General features: G+C 40.1%; 1 long non-coding RNA gene across 1 annotated transcript in view; it reads right to left on the bottom strand.

The window, feature by feature from the left end:
- Positions 1 to 1980, bottom strand: part of LOC148108918 (uncharacterized) — a 95257-nt gene extending 93277 nt beyond the window's left edge. The window contains exon 1 of the long non-coding RNA XR_015726634.1: positions 1814 to 1980. This is a non-coding gene — a long non-coding RNA (uncharacterized LOC148108918). The remainder of the gene's footprint in view (positions 1 to 1813) is intronic.
- Positions 1981 to 12082: the final 10102 nt, after the last annotated feature.

The raw sequence follows: 12082 nt of genomic DNA on the forward strand, positions 1-12082 counted from the left end.
AACCACAAGAGCCACAGCCAAGCTTTATGCAACATTTCCTACGTATGAGGTATCACTCTTAACACTATAGTAGGTACTATCGTTACTGCCATTTTGTAGAAGAATGGAGATTAGAGAGTTTTCATTTTTCAGGGCTTCACAGATAGGAAGCCCATCGATAATCACATTACATTGAGTCAAAGAGTTACCAGTGTTTTTCAAACTATTTCCACCATGGTACCATAAATGCATAGGAGAGATTGGAGGTTTTTAGGTAAAAGCCAGACATAAAAAAACTCAGTGAGGTATTGGTGGTCTCCAAGTATATATTTACTTTTCTTTTTTCTCTTTTTGTATTTCAGATTCTACTTAATACTGCAGTTGTGTTTAATATAAAAAACCAGGTTCAAATTGAAAATACAAGAAGCCATTTCTACCATAGCTTCAAGTATTACCAGGGTCAATCTGTGCATGTTTGAGACATGAAGGTCAAGCCATCCCTTCCGAGCAAAGAAAGTCAGACCCAAAGGCCAAGAGGGTCCGAAGCAATATTCAGATTGTCCAGCCACACAAACACAGAAATATAGGCACTGGGGCTCTAAGAGTGAAGAAGTAAATCAGGTTGACCTTTAAAGAGTTTAGGAGATTATGAGTGTTTGGAGATCAACAGACATAGGAATACAGGATGGCCAGATAGTTCTGGAAAAGTAACCCTTTCTTGACTCTGAAATGCCCCCTTCTCCTCAATACTAACTTTTCCTCAACCTCTGACAGAGCAGTCTCAAAAGGCTGACAGTGTCTACTCATCTTTGCTAAGTGTCTCATTAAAAGGTAAAAAAAAAAAAAAAAAATCTAGTTTCTAAGAAACCCCCCTTTGAATGTAGTCTAGGTTCCTCAATTTGTTTTGAAAAATAAATGATTCCTAATGGCCAAAATATTTAAGTTTGAAAGCCAGATAATGAGAACACACAATAATCACTTCCCTCAACTTTTTTTTATTCCAGCAATAATTTCCTTGTCACTTGAATGTGACTCCCGATTGTCACAGTGATTCTGAGACAATGATTCGGTGCTGCCTGATGGCACAAAGTGAAGTTGTGAAGCTGATGCCAAAACCGTGTCAGCTCCACTCAGGAGAATGACAAAAGCTCAGAGCAATCGCGCATGTTTAGAAAGCAGGCCAGGCCGCCACGTTGGCACACAGGTTAGTTCTAGCAAATCTGAAGAAACCTGTTTGGTTGCCCCTCCCATTTCCTTAGGAGGAGCATCTGAGACGCAAGCTCTCTGAGATGCCCGAACCCAGGCCTGCAGAAGGCAAGTCAGCCTGAAGGAGTCCCTGGTGGGGGGGAGGGGGAATGTCTCACCCATGTGTTTTTGATAATATAAAATAATTCAAGTTGTTTGAGCTATTAAAGAATAAACCAAAGATGACTTAGCCCTCTGTTTTTCATGGATAGTAAACCCAAGGCCTAGAGGCAGCCGTTCTCTACCGACAAGGCCATTAGTGGTCGTTCCCACTAAGCGTGCATGCAACCTCAGAGGTCATCCTAACACACTACCAGCTGCAAAAGATTCAAGAAGGCAAGAGATGGAAATGTCTCTGCATATATCTACAGTCCAGTTTTTTTTGTTATCTCAGCATATTGGTAATTACTTGCTTATGTCTACATCAATCAGACTATGAAATAAAGATTTCTGGGTCTCCCTTGTTTACTAATGAATCCTTACTATCACTCACTCACTTCTTTACTAGTTCCATAAATATTTCACGAGCATACCTTATTAGTTTCCTATAAACTTAGGGGCATAAAAAAACACGAATTCATAAGCTTACAGTTTTGGAGGTCAGAATTCCAAAATCAGTCTCGCCTGGCTTAAACCAAGGTGATGGCGGGGCTGCATTCCTTCTGGACACTCCACAAAGGAATCCGTTGCTCTGCCTTATCCCAGTTTCCAGAGGCTTCCTGTATCGCTTGGCTCTTGAACCCACAAAGCTGCAGCCTTGACTTTGCCGGTCATAACTGAGCCCCTGACGCTCCAGCCTCTCTTTATAAGGACGCCTGTGCCCACCTGGATAATCCCGTGTGCTCTCTCCAATTGAAGAGTCTTAGCTTACCCACACCTGCAAGGCCTGTTTGCCGGGCAAGGTAACGTAGTCACAGGTTTTGAGGGTTAGAATGTGGCCATCTTTGTGAAGGGGGATAGGAGAGATTTTTTCCTCTTGGTATAACCTAGTGTGTGTCAGGCATGACACGAATGCTATAAGGAGCAAAATCACACATAGGTCCTGTTCTCCTGACATTGTGGCCTAGCAGGGATACTGCCTGACAGAGGAAATGTCATGAACAAAGGCTCAGGAGAGACCCAGAAGGGAACACAGCAAACTTGGGGGACTGAGAGCAGGTCCGTAGAGAGTGGGGTGGGACACGATCTGTAGGAAGCAGTAGGAGGTGCACCCCCAGCATTTTGTAGGTTTATAATGATCAGACAAGGGAAAGCCAGGGTGGAGTTTTAAATAGGAGCGTGTGTTTGTGATGTCTGGGAAAATGACTAGCTGCCTGGCTGATGACTGGATGAACACAAGAATGCAGGCAGCTGAAACAGTGAGGGAACCATGGCAAAAGTCCAGGCAAGTGGCAGTGGTAGCATGAATCAGGGTGTAAAATAAAGATGGAGAGGGGTGATGAATGATCTAGAACAGGGATTGGCAAACACGACCCAACGGCCAAATCGGGCCCACCTGTTTTTGTCAATGAAGTTTTATTGGAACACAGCCATACCCACCCGTTTGCTGATTGGGTATTACTACTTTCACCTACAGAGGCAGGACTGAGTATCTCTGATAGAGACTGCGAAGCCTGCAAAGTCGAAAATATCTGCTGCTGGGCATTTACAAAAATACTTAGCCAACCTCTGATCTTGGAGGTTAAATGGATAGGACTGATATACAAATTGGGTATGGCAGGTGAAAGAGAGGAAACTTTCTGCAGGGTTGACAAGGCCCTGGATTGGAGGGTGGAGAGGGATGGTGGTGTTGAGGGACCATCAGTTAATTGTTACATAGGTCGGGTTTGAACTGACCTTGAGACATCTAAGGAGCAATGGGCAAGCAGATATGTGGGTCTGGAGCTTTGAGGAAATACAGACCCCACTACGCTGCCTCATATTCTGCTGCCCAAAAGCCTATTTATTATACGTTGGACTAAATTCCATGACAAGAACATTTCATTTAAGCTCTGTTTGTAAGCCCTTATCTTCATTCACGTTAATGGAAAAGACAATGCCAAAAACACTGCTTGAAAATGTGTGTATGCTTGTAAAAACCAATTCAGAATTATAGAAAAATAGTAACATTTTGATTCAGCTTACTTTGATTCCTGGTCATTGTCTAAACTTCATAGGCAAATAGCAGCAAATTCATATTTTAACCTTTTCTCAAATTTGGAAACTATGAGATCTTTATTTTGTTATTTATGAGATTCAATATTAATGTGTCAGAAATGAATGGCAGTATGAACAATAGAGGGTACTTTTTATCCAAGCAATTGTCAGAGAACCAAGTGAATGGCAGTGACATTTCTTCTCCCCGTTAACTGCTCAAGATTTCAACTCTCCTTGACACTATTCTCATGGTCAGAATGGGAAACCTACTTAGTGTGCAGAATTTGGGTGGTGAACCAATGGTTTTGCTTACTTGAGTTACAAGATACATAAACTTCCTTATCTATGCGGTCAGCAGTCAGCACCATTCCCTCTTGGCCCCCAAATTGCCAGATGTCTCTCCTCAAACCTTTCCACCATAGTATTTCTGATACCTGGCCCCCCAGACAGGAACCCAGCAGAAAACACTCTGAGGTTGTAGCTAGTTTGTGACTACCATCTCTAAACTAAGTAACCTCCACCTTCTGTCCTCTCCTTTCTCAGACAAGAAAATAGAGTCCTCTGGTTTACCGCTCACCATTTAATAGTACTTACCAGCATTTAATAGTCTTTATTTACTTCTTTAGTTTATTACCTCTTTCCACAAGAATGGAAGCTACGCCACAGTAGAGATTTTTGTCTTTTGTTCTTTATGTTCCAGTACCTAGAAAACTGCTTGAATTGTAGTTGAGACTCAGTAAGTAGTTGTTGAACTGATGAATGAACAAGTAAGGGAGGATAGTGATGCAAACTTCATAAAAATCTCTATCAGTTTGATCAACATTCAACCATCATGAACTCTCTCTCTCTGAACTGGGCAAGTTTTCATTAAAAAAAAAAAAGATTCTGGCATGTTGCTATTTAATATAGAAGACAGTCAAAAATGAACCACAGAGTCAGTGAGATGGCTGGCAAATGATCTTAAGCCCTAGTAGTACTTTATTGAATTGCAAGATTCCCAACCTTCATTATCAGTCTGGCCCTCCACTTACTTCTTCCTTCTCTGTGCGAACTGCCCAATATCCCCATCCTTGGTCCTAAAATTAAACTTGAAAATTTATAAGCCAACATATTAAGTGGTCATTTCTAAATTAAGTTGATGAATTGGTAGCAGATGACTTATAACTAGAGCTCAGAAATCTCTTGTCTTAGTTGGGCCATGGAAAGAGCAACTTTGCCTCCACCTAGGTTGGAATCACTGAAGAAAGGATGTTCATTCCTTGACCATACAGATGTATTACAAGCTCTTTGTGGGTAGCATTAAGGAGAACGAGGGGCAGCAAGGAGGTTTTTTTTTTTTTTTAGATATTTATTTATTTATTTATTTATTTATTTATTTATTTATTTATTTGACAGAGATAGACACAGCCAGTGAGGGAGGGAACACAAGCAGGGGAAGTGGGAGAGGAAGAAGCAGGCTCATAGCGGAGGAGCCTGATGTGGGGCTGGATCCCATAACGCCGGGATCACGCCCTGAGCCGAAGGCAGACGCTTAACCGCTGTGCCACCCAGGCGCCCCAGCAAGGAGTTTTTTGCATATGATAGTCAACTACTGCTCAGAGACATGCCCTCACCACTACCCCAAGAGACAGACCTTCTGAACCTTGGGTAGTCACCAGACAGAAGCTGGTCATTCACATTCTCTGTCCTAGGAATTTCTCGTTGGAATTCACCCATGCTGGTTTCTGCTGGATCTTCTCAGGAAGGCTATTAGAATGATAAAACCATCTTTGTTATGTGCACAGACAAGCTGAGCAAATGGTTTTTCAGGGAAAGAGAACAAAAGAAGAATCTGAATGTAGAGAGGAATGAGAGAACATGTAGTCCCTCAGAGATAGAAGAAATGCATCTATTTCCAGTTCCCATTCCTTCCGAGACCTGAATTAGCCAGGATTCTTTTGGTTGCAAGTGACAGAAACCTAACTCAAACTTGCAACAAAGGAAGTGTATTTTGTTTAATGCCATCAGAGAGCCCAACAGTGAGGCTTCAGACACGACTCGATGGAGGGACTCAAACTGTTTGATCAGGATTTTCCTCTTCTTCCCAGGCTCCACCTTATTCTATGTACTGGTGCCATTCTCTCCCCTTGTAGATAAGCTCTTTCCACATGCAGAAAGGTCAGCTGCTTGCAGTTACTGATTTGTGTATTTTTGATTCCATGAGCATAGGGGCAAAGTGAGTTTTTCTCCAGTTCTAAACTGAACAATTCAGGATGAACAGTTCATTTTGAGTGCCATGCTCATTGCTGGACTAACCATCACGGTCAGGTGACTGGACAGTGATGACTGGCTAGGCTTGAGTCCTGTATCCTTTTTTCTTGTTAGGGCAGCAGTAGCCCTGGCAGCCCTCCTGACTGTAGCGAGGGTGAGCAGTTCTCCAAAGGATGAGCAGGGGAGGGGCTAGATAGACAAGAACTAGCTTATCTCTCACGGTGTGTTCACTCACTCTTAACTGGGTTTCTGTGAACAAGCTCTTAGCCCATTTTCTTACTTATTTATGGGTAGATCATTCTTGACCTAACAGCCAGTCTGATTTTTTAAAAGTTTGTATGAGAACCTGACACTTCACTTGTGCTTAAACTGTCTGTGGTAGATTGAATGATGGCTCTTCGAAGATGTCCACAGAGTAATCCCCTAACCTGAGAATGTGTTACCTTACATGGCAAAAGAGATCCGAATCAAGTGAAGGATCCTGAGATGGGGCATTTTTGTGGAATATTTGAGTGGGCCCAATGCAATCACAAGGGTCCTTAGGAGAGGGAGGCAGAGGGTCAGATAGACGAAGGCAAGGCACAGAGGAAACAGTGTTGGAAAGATGTGACCGTGAGCCAAGCTGTGCCATCAGGCTCTAGAAACTGGAAGATTCAAGGAATGAATTCCACCTGGGAGCTTCCAGAAACAACCAGCGCTGCGGTAGGCTCATTTTTTATTCTGACCATCAAAATTATAAGATAATAATACATTCATGTTGTTTTAAGCCATTGAGTTTGTGGTAATTTGTCACATTAGAAATAGCAAACTAATATACTTCTAATAGCTGTTTATTATACTTAGAATAAAAGCCAAAATTCCAAATTTCTTACCATTGTTGACCAGGCTTACATTGCCAATTTTCCTTCTTCTCACTCCATCCACCTCTACTCCCCCGAATTTCTTGTTCTCTTGTTCTATACCAGTCAAAATGTTAACCATAAGCCTAATGTGGCTTTTGAGCCCTTTAAAGAGAGCTAGTACAACTGAGGAACTGATTTTAAGTCAAATCAAATTTTAATTAATTTACATTTTAATTAAAAAATGAAGCAGTATAAAATATTTTCCCATTAAAAACAACTTTATTATTTTGGTAGGAAGACATTTTACTTTATTGAAAATTTAGCATCGAAACTGAGATGTGTTTTAAGTATAAAATACGCGCTGGATTTTGAAGACTTAATACAAAGATGCAAACTATGTTAACATCCTTCATCTATTGGACAGCAGGCTCTAGTCTTCCGACTTTTGACTTGTTCCTTCTGCAAGCAAAGCCGTTCCCTTAGATTTTACAGGGCACACAACTCCAGCCTCTTCCAGTTCATTTAGATTTCAAGGCCAGTGTCATCTCTTTAAGAAACTCTCCCAACTGCAAGAAGCCCTCATTTCCCCTTCTCCCTAATTCCAGGACTCTTGTTTAATCTTACTTGGTATAATACATACTTCTTTTATCTTCTTCATACTAGTATCTGACATTCTTATTTATGCAGTTGTGTGTTCATATTCTGTCTCCCCACCTGGAATGCAAGTTCATGGGAGCAGGGCCGCTGCTGGTCTATTTCAGCTTGGCCTTCAGCAAGTATAATGATGCCTGGCAAATTTCAGGTACACAATCATCATTTCTTGACAAGACCCAATTGTACTTCTCAATGTTGAGTCCCCAGCGATCCCCCTGGAAGCTCTTAAACAAAATCCCTTGTTTTGCTGGGGCAAGTTTGGAAGGGTTTCTATTACCAGCAACCAAAAGACTTTTGACTAAGCGCAACCAATGGCTGTGTTAAAGGGAGTGAAGAAGCTTCTTCACTGTTTTTGCACTTGGAGGGTTGTGCTGTCCCCTTCAAATAAAAATGTGTAAATCAGGCAACTGATGAAGGAAATGAGAGTAATAACTGGTCTTCTTTTCCTTTCTCTCTCTCCATGATAGTGGTAGGTAAGATACTTTTTTTTTTTTCACTTTCTTGTTAGTTTTTCTTTACTTACAGAAGAGTTTGCCATAAAAGGTTTTCCTCTAGGCTCCTTGATGCAGTAACTTTGAAAGAAAACTGAATTTGGAAAGGAGTCGAAGCACAGCCAACCCTTCTACATCTATTTACAGCAACTTGAATTCCTTCTTTGGTTCTTACTGAGATTGCTGGTCTCCTTTTATTAGTTAATGTTGTCGCTGTTATTTACACAGCTGTTAATAACGCATTTTTTCCTCATGTTATTTTTGTTTTTTCCAATTCTGTTTGTCTGGGCAAATTTGGATGCTGACAGTTTATGTACAGCCTGAGATGTAAATGTGGAGTTGTCAGTTATTAAAAGCTACAGAAATAACAGTTCATCCTCTTAAGACAGAGTGTTCTGGATGCCATTTTTGAAAACAGTACTTGAACGGCACAAGCGATGTAAGCAACTTAGGCTTTGTATTATTAGTCAAAAGGTAGATCTATTTTCTCTGTACTTTAAACTTGAAGACAAAGTAGATTGTGAAGATAAGTTCTCCTTTATGATGATATCTTCAATTATGGAGGGAAATCTTTGGTTTTCCAATTTACATATTTTATTCTAATTTTACATTTTCTCCACTATTCTTTTATCTTCTGATCTTTTTTTTTTTCCCTCTTACTCCCAGTGCTTGTAAAATACTGAAGGTAGAAGGGGAAGAAAATCTATTTGACATGAGAACACAGGAACTGACCTGTACAATAGATTGAGATTGACATCTTTTTAGCGATAAGCAGCAGAAAGTGAACAACTATTTTTTTTTTAAGTTTGACAAGTTTGATTCAGTTTCATCTACAGAAAATAAATAGCCATGCAGTCAGGAAATTTTCATGTCCTGTGTTTCTCTGGGCATGAATAATTGACTTTTGTGGGAAGAGATAAAATTAATGAGGATCAGAGTTTTTGTGGAGGTGTTGACACAGCCCCAGCTGAGATATCTGGCAATTATTCCATTAGTCTGAACTATATGGAGGACTACTCTATGCCCTGAACAACCACTGATGAAATCTGCAGAATTGTGAATTTCCACCTTACTCTCAACTTCTCCCTCCATGCTTCCTTGTATGGGCCACATTCTCCAGCCTATGGGGTGTAAGTGGTCATGTATGGATTTCAACAAAAATTTCCACCGTGAAAAACAAACTGCACGGGACAATAAAGGAGATCATTTTATTCAGTCCATTGCAAGAGAGCATGTCATTAATGAGGAATATCTCAAAGAAGGGAAGGGGGCCTTGGGTCTTACAGAGGCAAGTAAACAAGAAAGTCAGCCTGGGTCTTACGAGAGTCACGAGGACAAATGGAGATGAGTTTTCTCCGAGTCACTGAGGAAGGATGAAAGCGAGTCCTAGCTCAGAGGAGGTGGGGACAGAGTGGTCCTTGGTGGGTAGTTCTTTCTCAAAACCCAAAGGGTAGGAAGGAATTTTCAACCATTGCTGCTTTCTGAGAGCACAGGGCTCAGGCAATGTTCAACACTGTCAGTCTTCCCTTTTGTTCAAGATGAATGAATATTATTCTTTGCTGAACATCTAAGAGGTGGTCAAAAACCTCCTGAGGGGGGCAAAGTAGAGGCTAAAAAATCATGTCTTGAGGATTCTTGCTTGCATTTCTCCAACTTCGTTGGACTGTCTATTGAGAGGTGGTGGCAAACATCCGTTGTTTGGGAGTCCTAGAGATGAGGCATCTTAAAAGAGGAATGCTTAAAATAAAAAAGAAAAATTTTAATATAAAGGTTGTATTCCAGTAAAGAGTAAGAGATTGAACTCTGAGGGTAATCTGTCCAGTGGATTCTAAGAGGTCTGTGCAGTTATGAGTTTCTTGATGCTCTTCAGGTAGGATGTTAATGCTCTGGGTGATATTGTCCACATTAATGGTTACCACCGGGACAACCACATGCATGACCAGACTTCCTTAATGGTCCAGCCATGGCTTATCCAGGGAGAATTCTGGTCCATGTATGGTTGGCTGTGATGATTCCCTTGATGTTTATACCAAATCTCTGGGCTTCAAAGTGCAGAACTTTTTGAGATTTTGGAGTCTGAGAGTGATCTGGCCAGTCAGGTTTAAATTCTTGGTGATGTTAAGCCAGGCAGGGGAGAGGAAAATTGGAAATGTTAGCTTCCAATTTGGAGGATGGTAGCCAGCTCCTGAAGGAAACTATAATAATTGAAAATTTGGTACAGAATTGACAATTTGAGTAAGGTAAAAGGTTCCAGTCCGATCTGCAGGCAGGAACCAAAGAGAGATAAGATTTCTACAACGCATTTATCTATTTGCAGAAATCACCAAGTGGTCAGGCCCTGAAGCCCACAGGACGTCAGCACGTGAAGTCAAATGAGAACTCAAAAAGAATAAAAATCACATCTTTACCTTGCTGCCAAAGGATCCAGAGCACGGGATCAGGAACTGGACTCACTATGGGGTCCCTGGATCACCAGTCAGGAAAGAACTGTCCTTGTTACCTAGCTGGAGTAAGCAGGGATCTGAAGATGAGGTCGAATCTTATCCAGGCCATAGCCCCAAACTGTGAAAGACAGAATACACAGGACAAATAAAGAGATGATTCTATTTAGGCTAATGCAATAGGGAGAACATATCTTAGTGGGGACAATCACAAAAAAATAAAATAAAGGAAATGAGTTTAGGGTTTAATAGAGGTAGGTAAACAAAAGATCATCAAGGAGTCTTCTGGGAGTCATGAGGAAGGACAAAGATAGGTCTTATCTGAGAAGAAAGTTCTACGGTAGGTGTTGTCTCACAATAGGTGACACCAAAGTCATCCTTTGTGGTTTCTCAGAACCCAACAGGGTGGCTGGGGATCAGAGTTCTCAACCATCCTCACTGCTTCAAGGAGCTGAAACTCAAATTATCTTCCACACTGTCTCCACTTTCCAAAGAGTTGCTTCAACGTTACATTAACAGGGACATAAATATGAACACCCAGGGAACCAACAACTGGTGTGTGGTTGATTAAGGATGTCGCTTACATGGTAGGTCTAACCACTAGTTTAGTACTAGACCTTCTTTATCTGTTATTCAGTTTTCTCTTAGACTCTTTTATTGCCAAGGAAACTCGTACCTGAGGAGGCAACCAATTCTAATTTGAGCCACTTCTGTGACAAAGTTTTTCTCTTTTCTTAACCTCTAAATTAAAAAAGTAACTTTTATCTACGTGTCAATTTTAACCACTGGGAAAAATACAATATTAGAACTTTACAGAAGAGAGTTAGGAACGGAACTGAAATTGCTAGCAAAATGTTAGCAATTTGGATTAATTAGCCAAAGGTAATTTACAATTAATGAAAATTTTGAATTAAAGAATACAGTATTTAAAAGAAACCCTGGTTTATTACTTTCTGCCACATTCTGTAACTTAAATTCACTAAGGGAACTTGCCTAGAAGATCTTCTTAGGAGACCTACTTTAATAAGAATTACTTATAATTAGCATAACAATTTCGTATGCAAATGGTACTTCTAAAGTACTTTAAATTTACTCTTAAGTACTTTATACATTCCCATTTGCAGTCTTATTTACACCCTTAATTTGAGCTTTCTATGAAGAACGACTTCCCTAATGAAGAGTCAACTTTAAGCCAGCTCCACGAACTCTGAATTAGCAAACCCAAATCAATGAGATTTTACTTCACATATGTTAAACAGTACTATATATAACAAAAATACTGATTCCTAGTGATATACTATTATACTAAAACTCTGCTCAGATTTAAATTCTGTAACGTTTATATATACATGATTTATTATAGGTTGGGAAAGAAACTAAGTTATTGCAAGTAATTGCATGTGAAAGCCTTTAAAATTCATACTGTAACTGCCTGTACTATATACCATATATCCTCATCTGGTACTTTTAAAGAAATAGCACTTTTGAAGACTATTTTCAGAAAATAGTTCTTCAATGCCCAAAATCTTAGTTCACATGTAGAATCAGTAGGAGAAAACTGTAACCAACAGCACATTAATAGGTCTTTAAAACAAATATAAACTAAAATGAAAAAAAAACACACATATTTCCTCGAATTTACAACTAAAGGGTGAAAGAATATGCAAAATAGTTTCTAATTTTAGCTACCTGGGACACTAGATCTTTAATTTAACTCCGAAAGAAAATGCTTTGGACTGCTTTGAATTTTTAGAATTTTTTTTTCCATTTGGCAAGCATCGTGGGCCACAGTTTTAAAATCTGATTCTTTCTCAATCTACCTTTTGCGGTTTCCAACGCTCCCATTTATCTCTAGGGACTCGCAGGCTGTGTTTACGTTATGCCAAAGAGCTGAAGCAAAAGTAAAATTTCAATTCATCACCCAGATGTTTCCAAACTCCATGTAGCCATATTTGGAATTGTATATATAAAATATCCCTATAATTTATTAATTTTTCTTCCCCACCTGGATGTTTTGGCATCAAGTCACTTTATGTCTGGCAAC

Source organism: Ursus americanus, chromosome 14 (genome assembly GCF_024610735.1).
Source record: "Ursus americanus isolate L20-20 chromosome 14, mUrsAme1.1.p, whole genome shotgun sequence".
Classification (NCBI taxonomy): Eukaryota; Metazoa; Chordata; class Mammalia; order Carnivora; family Ursidae; genus Ursus; species Ursus americanus.